This window comes from Eschrichtius robustus, chromosome 2 (genome assembly GCF_028021215.1).
Source record: "Eschrichtius robustus isolate mEscRob2 chromosome 2, mEscRob2.pri, whole genome shotgun sequence".
Taxonomy (NCBI): Eukaryota; Metazoa; Chordata; class Mammalia; order Artiodactyla; family Eschrichtiidae; genus Eschrichtius; species Eschrichtius robustus.
Window position 1 is genome coordinate 64,637,593 of NC_090825.1, and position 9,693 is coordinate 64,647,285.

The following is a 9,693-nucleotide window of genomic DNA, read 5'->3' on the forward strand; positions in this document are numbered from 1 at the left end:
TAGAGCCCACGAGCCACAACTACTGAAGCCCGTGTGCCTAGAGCCTGTGCTCCACAACAACAGAAGCCACCGCAATGAGAAGCCCGCACACTGCAACGAAGAGTAGCAGCCAAAAATAAATAAATAAATAAATTTAAAAAAACAAACAAACAAAAAACAACCTCTTTCCTCCTACTAAATATTTATTAAGTCTACTTTGATAATGCTTTTGTGTAAAAAGTCTTGTGATTTGGGAAGCTCAAGGAGGACAAGGAGAACATGTTACTACATGTTATTACATACCTTTTTTTTTTAACATCTTTATTGGAGTATAATCATTTTACAGTGTTGTGTTAGTTTCTGCTGTATAACAAAGTGAATCAGCTATATGCATATGTATATCCTCACATCCCCTCCCTCTTGCATCTCCCTCCCACCCTCCCTATCCCACTCCTCTAGTCGCAAAGCACCGAGCTGATCTCCCTGTGCTATGGGCTGCTTCCCACTAGCTATCTATTTTACATTTGATAGTATATATAAGTACATGCCACTCTCTCACTTCGTCCCAGCTTACCCTTCCCCCTCCCTGTGTCCTCAAGTCCATTCTCTACGTGTGTTTCTTTATTCCTGTCCTCTCCCTAGATTCATCAGAACCATTTTTTTTCTTTTAGATTCCATATATATGTGTTAGCATACGGCATTTGTTTTTCTCTTTCTGACTTACTTCACTCTGTATGACAGACTCTAGGTCCATCCACCTCACTACAAATGACTCAATTTCGTTTCTTTTTATGGCTCAGTAATATTCCATTGTATATATGTGCCACATCTTCTTTATCCATTCAGCTGTCGATGGACACTTAGGTTGTTTCCATGTCCTGGCTATTGTAAATAGTGCTGCAGTGAACATTGTGGTACATGACTCTTTTTGAATTATGGTTTTCTCAGGGTATATGCCCAGTAGTGGGATTGCTGGGTCATATGGTAGTTCTATTTTTAGTTTTTTTTTTCCCAATGTTTTTTTGTTTTTGTTTTTATAATTTATTTTATTTATTTATTTATTTTTGGCTGTGTTGGGTCTTTGTTGCGGTGCGTGGGCTCCTCATTGCAGTGGCTTCTCTTGTTACGGAGCACGGACTCCAGGAGTGCGGGCTTCAGTAGTTGCGGCTCGTGGGCTCAGTAGTTGTGGCACATGAGCTCTAGAGCACAGGCTCAGTAGTTGTGGTGCACGGGCTTAGTTGCTCTGTGGCATGTGGGATCTTCCCAGACCAGGGCTCGAACCCGTGTCCCCCGCATTGGCAGGCGGATTCTTAACCACTGTGCCACCAGGGAAGCCCTATTTTTAGTGTTTTAAGGAACCTCCATACTGTTCTCCATAGTGGCTGTATCAATTTACATTCCCACCAACAGTGCAAAAGGGTTCCCTTTTCTCCACACCCTCTTCAGCATTTATTGTTTGTAGATTTTTTGATGATGGCCATTCTGACTGGTGTGAGGTGATACCTCATAGTAGTTTTGATTTGCATTTCTCTGATCATTAGTGATGTTGAGCATCTTTTCATGTGTTTGTTGGCAATCTGTATATCATCTTTGGAGAAATCTTTATTTAGGTCTTCTGCCCAGTTTTGGATTGGGTTTTTTTTTTTTTTTTGATATTGAGCTGCATGAGCTGCTTTTATATTTTGGAGATTAATCCTTTGTCAGTTGCTTGGTTTGCAAATATTTTCTCCCATTCTGAGGGTTGTCTTTTCGTCTTGTTTATGGTTTCTTTTGCTGTGCAAAAGCTTTTGAGTTTCATTAGATCCCATTTGTTTATTTTTCTTTTTATTTCCATTTCTCTAGGAGGTGGGTCAAAAAGGATCTTGCTGTGATTTATGTCATAGAGTGTTCTGCCTATGTATTCCTCTAAGAGTTTTATAGTCTCTGGCCTTATATTTAGGTCTTTTATCCATTTTGAGTTTATTTTTGTGTATGGTGTTAGGAAGTGTTCTAATTTCATTCTTTTACATGTAGCTGTCCAGTTTTCCCAGCACCACTTATTGAAGAGGCTGTCTTTTCTCCATTGTACACTCTTGCCTCCTTTATCAAAGATAAGCCCACACACATATGGTCACCTTATCTCTGGGCTTTCTATCCTGTTCCATTGATCTATATTTCTGTTTTTGTGCCAGTACCATACTGTCTTCATTACTGTAGCTTTGTAGTATAGTCTGAAGTCAGGAAGCCTGATTCCTCCAGCTCCGTTTTTCTTTCTCAATATTGCTTTGGCTATTTGGGGCCTTTTGTGTTTCCATACAAATTGTGAAATTTTTTGTTCTAGTTCTGTGAAAAATGCTATTGGTAGTTTGATAGGGATTGCATTGAATCTGTAGATTGCTTTGGGTAGTATAGGCGTTTTCACAATGTATTCTTCCAATCCAAGAACATGGTATATCTCTCCATCTGTTTGTACCATTTTAATTTCTTTCATCTGTGTCTTATAGTTTTCTGCATACAGGTCTTTTGTCTCCTTAGGCAGGTTTATTCGTAGGCATTTTATTCTTTTTGTTGCAATGGTAAATGGGAGTATTTCCTTAATTTCTCTTTCAGATTTTTCATCATTAGTGTATAGGAATGCAAGAGATTTCTGTGCATTAATTTTGTATCCTGCTACTCTACCAATTCACTGGTTAGCTCTAGTAGTTTTCTGGTAGCATCTTGAGGATTCTCTGTGTATAATATCATGCCATCTGCAAACACTGACAGTTTTACTTCTTCTTTTCCGACTTGGATTCCTTTTATTTCTTTTTCTTCTCTGATTGCTGTGGCTAAAGCTTCCAAAACTATGTTGAATAACAGTGATGAGAGTGGGTAACCTTGTCTTGTTCCTGATCTTAGTGGAAATGGTTTCAGTTTTCCACCATTGAGAACGATGTTGGCTGTGGTTTTGTCATATATGGCCTTTATTATGTTGAGGTAGGTTCCCTCTATGCCCACTTTCTGGAGAGTTTTTATCATAAATAGGTGTTGAATTTTGTCAAAAGCTTTTTCTGCATCTATTGAGATTTTCATGTGGTTTTTATCCTTCAATTTGTTAATATGGTGTATTACATTGATTGATTTGTGTATATTGAAGAATCCTTGCATTCCTGGAATAAACCCCACTTGATCATGGTGTATGTTCCTTTTAATGTGCTGTTGGATTCTGTTTGCTAGTATTTTGTTGAGGATTTTTGCATCTATGTTCATCAGTGATATTGGCCTGTAGTTTTCTTTTTTTGTGACATCTTTGTCTGGTTTTGGTGTCAGGGTGATAGTGGCCTTGTAGAATGAGTTTGGGAGTGTTCCTCCCTCTGCTATATTTTGGAAGAGTTTGAGAAGGACAGGTGTTAGCTCTTCTCTAAATGTTTGATAGAATTCGCCTGTGAAGCCATCTGGTCCTGGACTTCTGTTTGTTGGAAGATTTTTTTTTTTTTTTTTAAAGATTTATTGATTGATTGCTATGTTGGGTCTTCAGTTTCTGTGCTAGGGCTTTCTCTAGTTGCGGCAAGCAGGGGCCACTCTTCATCGCAGTGCACGGGCCTCTCACTATCGCGGCCTCTCTCGCTGCGGAGCACAGGCTCCAGACGCGCAGGCTCAGTAGTTGTGGCCCACGGGCCCAGCCGCTCCGCGGCATGTGGGATCCTCCCAGACCAGGGCTCGAACCCGTGTCCCCTGCATTAGCAGGCAGATTCTCAACCACTGCACCACCAGGGAAGCCCTAGGAATCTTTTATTGGTCACTTGTATGCCGGGTACCAGCATCAGAAAAAAAGGTGTTTCCACCTAAAAGAGCCCCTTGTCTCTTCATTTGCCTCTTCCTGTAGTGTTTCTCTCCCAACTCTGTAGATCCACAATCACAGAAGACGACAGCTTTACTGGTAACAGATCTTATTCTAAAGCATGGCTCCAGCAACAAGCTGGTATTTTCAGATACTTCAGTATCAGGCACTGCCAGTAAAACCTGGGGGCAACCTGCAGAAAAAAAGTGTGGAAGCTCTAAACCAAAAAGTTGATCCATACACGGAAGTTGACTTTTTTGATGGAAACACATGGACTCAGGTGGAAGGCTTCCAGCCCAGGTCCTGAGATACTATAGGAAAGGCGAGTGGCAGCTGCAGGTATTATGCTGACCTGCGCTGTCAAAGTCTCTCCAAGTTGCTCTTGCATGCAGTTGGAGATCCCATGGCCACAACAAGCCATAGCCCTTGGAAACATGTTGTGTTGGAAGATTTTTAATCACAGTTTCAACTTCAGTGCTGGTGATTGCTCTGTTTATATATTCTATTTGTTCCTGGTTCAGTGTTGGAAGGTTGTGCTTTTCTAAGAATTTGTCCATTTCTTCCAGGTTGTCCATTTTATTGACATGTAGTTGCTTGTAGTAATCTCTCATGATCCTTTGTATTTCTGCAGTGTCAGTTGTTACTTCTCCTTTTTCATTTCTAATTCTGTTGATTTGAGTCTTTTCCCTTTTTTCTTGATGAGTCTGGCTAATGGTTTATCAATTTTGTTTATCTTCTCAAAGCTTTTAGTTTTATTCATCTTTGTTATTGTTTCTTTCATTTCTTTTTCATTTCTTTCTGATCTGATCTTTATGATTTCTTTCCTTCTACTAACTTTGGGGTTTTTTTGTTCTTCTTTCTCTAATTGCTTTAGGTTTAAGGCTAGGTTGTTTATTTGAGATGTTTCTTGTTTCTTGAGGTAGGATTGTATTGCTGTAAACTTCCCTCTTAGAACTGCTTTTGCTGCATCCCATCAGTTTTGGGTCATCGTGTTTTCATTGTCATTTGTCTCTAGGTATTTTTTGATTTCCTCTTTGATTTCTTCAGTGATCTCTTGGCTATTTAGTATCATATTGTTTAGCCTCCATGTGTTTGTATTTTTTACAATTTTTTTTCTGTAATTGATATCTAGTCTCATAGCATTGTGGTCGGAAAAGATACTTGATACGATTTCAATTTTCTTAAATTTATCAACCCTTTATTTGTGACCCGAGATATGGTCTATCCTGGAGCATGTTCCATGAGCACTCGAGAAGAAAGTGTATTCCGTTGTTTTTGGGTGGAATGTCCTATAAATATCAATTAAGTCCATCTTGTTTAATGTATCATTTAAAGCTTGTGTTTCCTTATTTATTTTCATTTTGGATGATCTGTCCATTGATGGAAGTGGGGTGTTAAAGTTCCCTACTACGATTGTGTTACTGTTGATTTCCCCTTTTATGGCTGTTAGCATTTGCCTTATGTATTGAGGTGCTCCTATGTTGGGTGCATAAATATTTACAATTGTTATACCTTCTTCTTGGATTGATCCCTTGATCATTATGTAGTGTCCTTCTTTGTCTCTTGTAATAGTCTTTATTTTAAAGTCTATTTTGTCTGATATGAGAATTGCTACTCCAGCTTTCTTTTGATTTCCATTTGCATGGAATATCTTTTTCCATCCCCTCACTTTCAGTCTGTATGTGTCTCTAGGTCTGAAGTGGGTCTCTTGTAGAGAGACAAGAGCATGTGTATATGAGTCTTGTTTTTGTTTCCATTCAGCCAGTCTATGTCTTTTGGTTGGAGCATTTAATCCATTTACATTTAAGGTAGTTATTGATATGTATGTTCCTATGACCATTTTCTTAATTGTTTTGGGTTTTTTATTGTAGGTCTTTTCCTTCTCTTGTGTTTCCTGCCTAGAGAAGTTCCTTTAGCATTTGTTGTTGAGCTGGTTTGGTGGTGCTGAATTCTCTTAACTTTTGCTTATCTGTAAAGGTTTTAATTTCTCCCTCGAATCTGAATGAGATCCTTGCTGGGTAGAGTAATCTTGGTTGTAGGTTTTTCCCTTTAATCACTTTAAATAGGTCCTGACACTCCCTTCTGGCTTGCAGATTTTCTGCTGAAAAATCAGCTGTTAACCTTATGAGGATTCCCTTGTATGTTATTTGTTGCTTTTCCCTTGCTGCTTTTAATATTTTTTCTTTGTATTTAATTTTTGATAGTTTGATTAATATGTGTCTTGGCCTGTTTCTCTTTGGGTTTATCCTGTAAGGTACTCTCTGTAAGGTGCTTCCTGGACTTGATTGACTATTTCCTTTCCCATGTTAGGGAAGTTTTTGACTATAAACTCTTCAAATATTTTCTCAGACCTTTTCTTTTTCTCTTCTTCTTCTGGGACCCTTATAATTCGAATGTCAGTGCATTTAATGTTGTCCCAGAGATCTCTGAGACTGTCCTCAATTCTTTTCATTCTTTTTTCTTTATTCTGCTCCCTGGCAGTTATTTCCACCATTTTATCTTCCAGGTCACTTATCCGTTCTTCTGGCTCAGTTATTCTGTTATTGATTCCTTCTAGAGTATTTTTAATTTCAGTAGTTGTGTTGTTCATCACTGTTTGTTTGCTCTTTAGTTCTTCATGATCCTTCTTAAAAGTTTCTTGTATTTTCTACATTCTTTTTTGAGATTTTGGATCATCTTTACTATCATTACTCTGAATTCTTTTTCAGGTAGCTTGCCTATTTCATCTTCATTTATTTGGTGTTGCAGGTTTTTACCTTGCTCCTTCGTCCTTAACAAATTTTTTTGTTGTTTCTTTTTTTTGATGGGTAGTGCTGTATTCCTGTCTTACTGGTTGTTTGGCCTGAGACGTCCAGCACTGGAATTTGCAGGAAGTTGGATAGAGCTGGGTCTTTGTGCTGAGATGAGGACCTCAGGGAGGCCTCACTCCGACTGATATTCCCTGGGGTCTGAGGTTCTCTTTAGTCCAGCTGTTTGGACTCGGAGCGCCCACCACAGGAGCTTGGGCCTGATCTCTGACCTGGGAACCAAGATCCCACAAGCTGGTCACTGGGGGTTCCTCCCATCTGTGGTCTGTGGTCCCCCACTGGTGCCTGGTAGGTGCCCTGGCATGGGGCTCCAAGGGCGGACTGGGCTTTGGCTGGTGGGGTCCAGCCCGAGTGTGGCAGCAGTGCAGCTGTGGGTGAGGTTGAGGGTCTCACCGCCCTCCCCTCAGGCTCCGGGGCAGCTCAGCAGTGGTGGAGAGAAGAGACACAAAGCTGGGAGTTTGGGCTCCGTGGGGACCTGGGCTCCACTCCAGGTGTTGGTGGGGGGTCTGCTTGGCCCTAAGTCTCTAGGGGAGGGGGGTGGGAGCGTCGGAGATTGTGGGGAGTCGGAGGGAGGAAGCGGGGCCCGAGAGGATGGTGGGGCACCACGCCTCCACTAAGAGTTTCCACCTTCTGAAGATCTGCTGGCTACATATCTTTTTAAAGTATACATCTTCCTATATCTTTCTTTGGACTTCTAAACAAATTAGACTCCTAAGAGCCTATTACACGAAGATACCAGTAGCCCATATTGTCTATAGATCTATCTTCTTCCTTGGGAGACAGGATTCAGCAAGGATCAGTTGGCTCAATTGGTCACATCTTGAGGAGATAAACCAATCCCAGCCTATCATACAAGCGTACATAACTCAGGGTTACTTTGAAAGAGTTATTTTCTTGCACGTGACTATGCAAGTTTGGAGAAAGTGGAGAAGTTTGGAGATATGGCGAGGCATAAAGCAGTTTTAAGAGATTGGGGGAGAAATGGTGGAGTTTGGAAGGCTGAGTATTACATTAGAGTAATATATTATTGTGGGGGAGGGGCAGAAAAGAAATGAAGGTCTGCTGTGGTGTGGGTCTAAGTGGCATGCCAGAGAGACATGGGCAGAGAGGCATTGCTGAGTAGAAAGAGGGTTTATGAGAGTGTATCATATGCAGGGTGCGGTGTAAAACATTCCTTGATCTCCCTTCCAAAATCTTTAGTAAATTTTACAAGACTGGCTAATGTTTTTGGTCTGAATGGATTATAGCTCATAGCATAAGTGACTTGAGGGTGACTGTCAGGACTATACAGAAAGCTTTGTGAGGGGGCAATTGAAACAATTTACATAATTCCTTTTAGTTCTCAGATGGCTTACTGCTCAAAATTCCCCACTTTTCAACTTATTTTTAAGACTTTTTTTGGGAAGAGCTCTGATCATCATCACCCCAGACTTTGCACTGGGGCAGTTTCAGAATCAGTACTGCTCTTCCTCCCATATCTAATACAGCATGGCTGGGTGGCAGCTAGCAGAGCTTTGATACTGGAGTCCCTTTAGGCACAAGAGTTGTATGGGCTAGGACTCGTCTGCTCTCGAAGAGGAAAATGAGGCTGAATACTATGGCCTGACTTGGAGTCTACTGGCCATGAGCTTTCTCATACTCCAAATGCCCTCGAGAAGGAAGAAAGTAGACACTAATATGTTAAACATTTACAAGCCAGCTATCAGGCTAAACACTTCATATGAGTTAACCTCAGCGCCACGTATTTCCAAAGGTATCCACCAAGGAGACAAGGGGCTAAGGAACTTTACCTGATTATGGGCCATTCAGAGTATTGCCTGATTCTACAGCATTCCAGACATAAAGATTTGTAGGCAGATTATTTGCAGCATGAAGACTGATTTTGTTTAGGGTGTTTAAACAACCATATTGATTTATAGATATCCTGGAGGACCCAGTTCAAGTTTGCACCAGTCCCAGAAATTCAAGGAACAGGGGTTTTCTTATTAAGAACTTCCTAATTGACAGTTATAGACTAAGTACCTAAGAATCATCTTGAAACCCTCCCCCAGGATTTTAATCTATTTAGCATGGTATCTGGGGAACAGGAAGAGTTTCACAGAATAGCACTTCTCCCTGAATTATTTGGAACCCCTTGTTTTAGGATAGGGGAAGGATAATCTAGAATTTTTTTTGTCTTCTTGAGGCAGAAGAAATCAGCTTGGGTGTTTCCAACCACAATAAATTGTCTAGAACCAACACCAAACGGGTTCAAATTCAAAACATCCCCAAATCACCAAGTTAGTAAACAGGTCACAGGAGGTCAGGACATACTCTGCCCTCTGTGGCTGCTAATTGTATTGGTACCACTTAGGGACAAACTGATACTCCAATTTATAGAATATCACGTATATGACTTCAGTGACAAATGCTGTTTAGAAAGCAACTGAGATTTAGATTAAAGGCATATCTAGGAATGTTGAAAAAATCTTTTACCTTTCAAGAAAAAAAAAAAGATTGTACAAGGGTTAAAAGGCTTATAAGTGGGGAAATAGCATTAAAACATAGGTCAATGTTAGAACCAGGTGGACATTTACTGACGAGAAACCTAGAAGTATAAATGGTGTTGTTGTTCATTACCATTTGGGGCGAGTAGTGTTCAAAATAATTTTAATTCTTAAAGAGAAGGAACATTATGCATCCAGGGTAAAAATAGAATATGATCTACTAAAATAATAGTTTAATGAAAGGTTGTTTGTTTTTATTTTAACATCTTAAAGCACATAGTAGCCTTACCTTGAATAAACAGTTATTACCCTTCAGCTATAAAGTGATTTTCAATCATCAGAAGAGGCATAATATCAAAGAAAATTTTCTAATACAAATAATAATGTTTAGAGAGACTACATACAAGGTGAAACTTCTTCATTGAAACAGGCCAAAGGAAGCTGCAAATTAAGAATTTACCAAAAGTAGAGTAGGAACCCATTTTATTAGAAGTAAAGCAAAATGAAGGCTTCAGCCACCCGAAAGTCTCACACCAGTGATTAAATTGGAAAGATCATTCCTTATAAACAGGATTAATTCCAGTTAATGGAGAATTCAAATTATGTTTATAAACACTAACAA

At 39.9% G+C, this 9,693-nt stretch overlaps 1 non-coding gene across 1 annotated transcript; it reads right to left on the bottom strand.

Annotated features, from left to right (window-relative positions):
• Positions 1 to 4,087: 4,087 nt before the first annotated feature.
• Positions 4,088 to 4,218, bottom strand: LOC137760357 (small nucleolar RNA SNORA44). The gene has a single exon (XR_011073311.1). It is a non-coding gene; the product is annotated as a small nucleolar RNA SNORA44 (small nucleolar RNA).
• Positions 4,219 to 9,693: the final 5,475 nt, after the last annotated feature.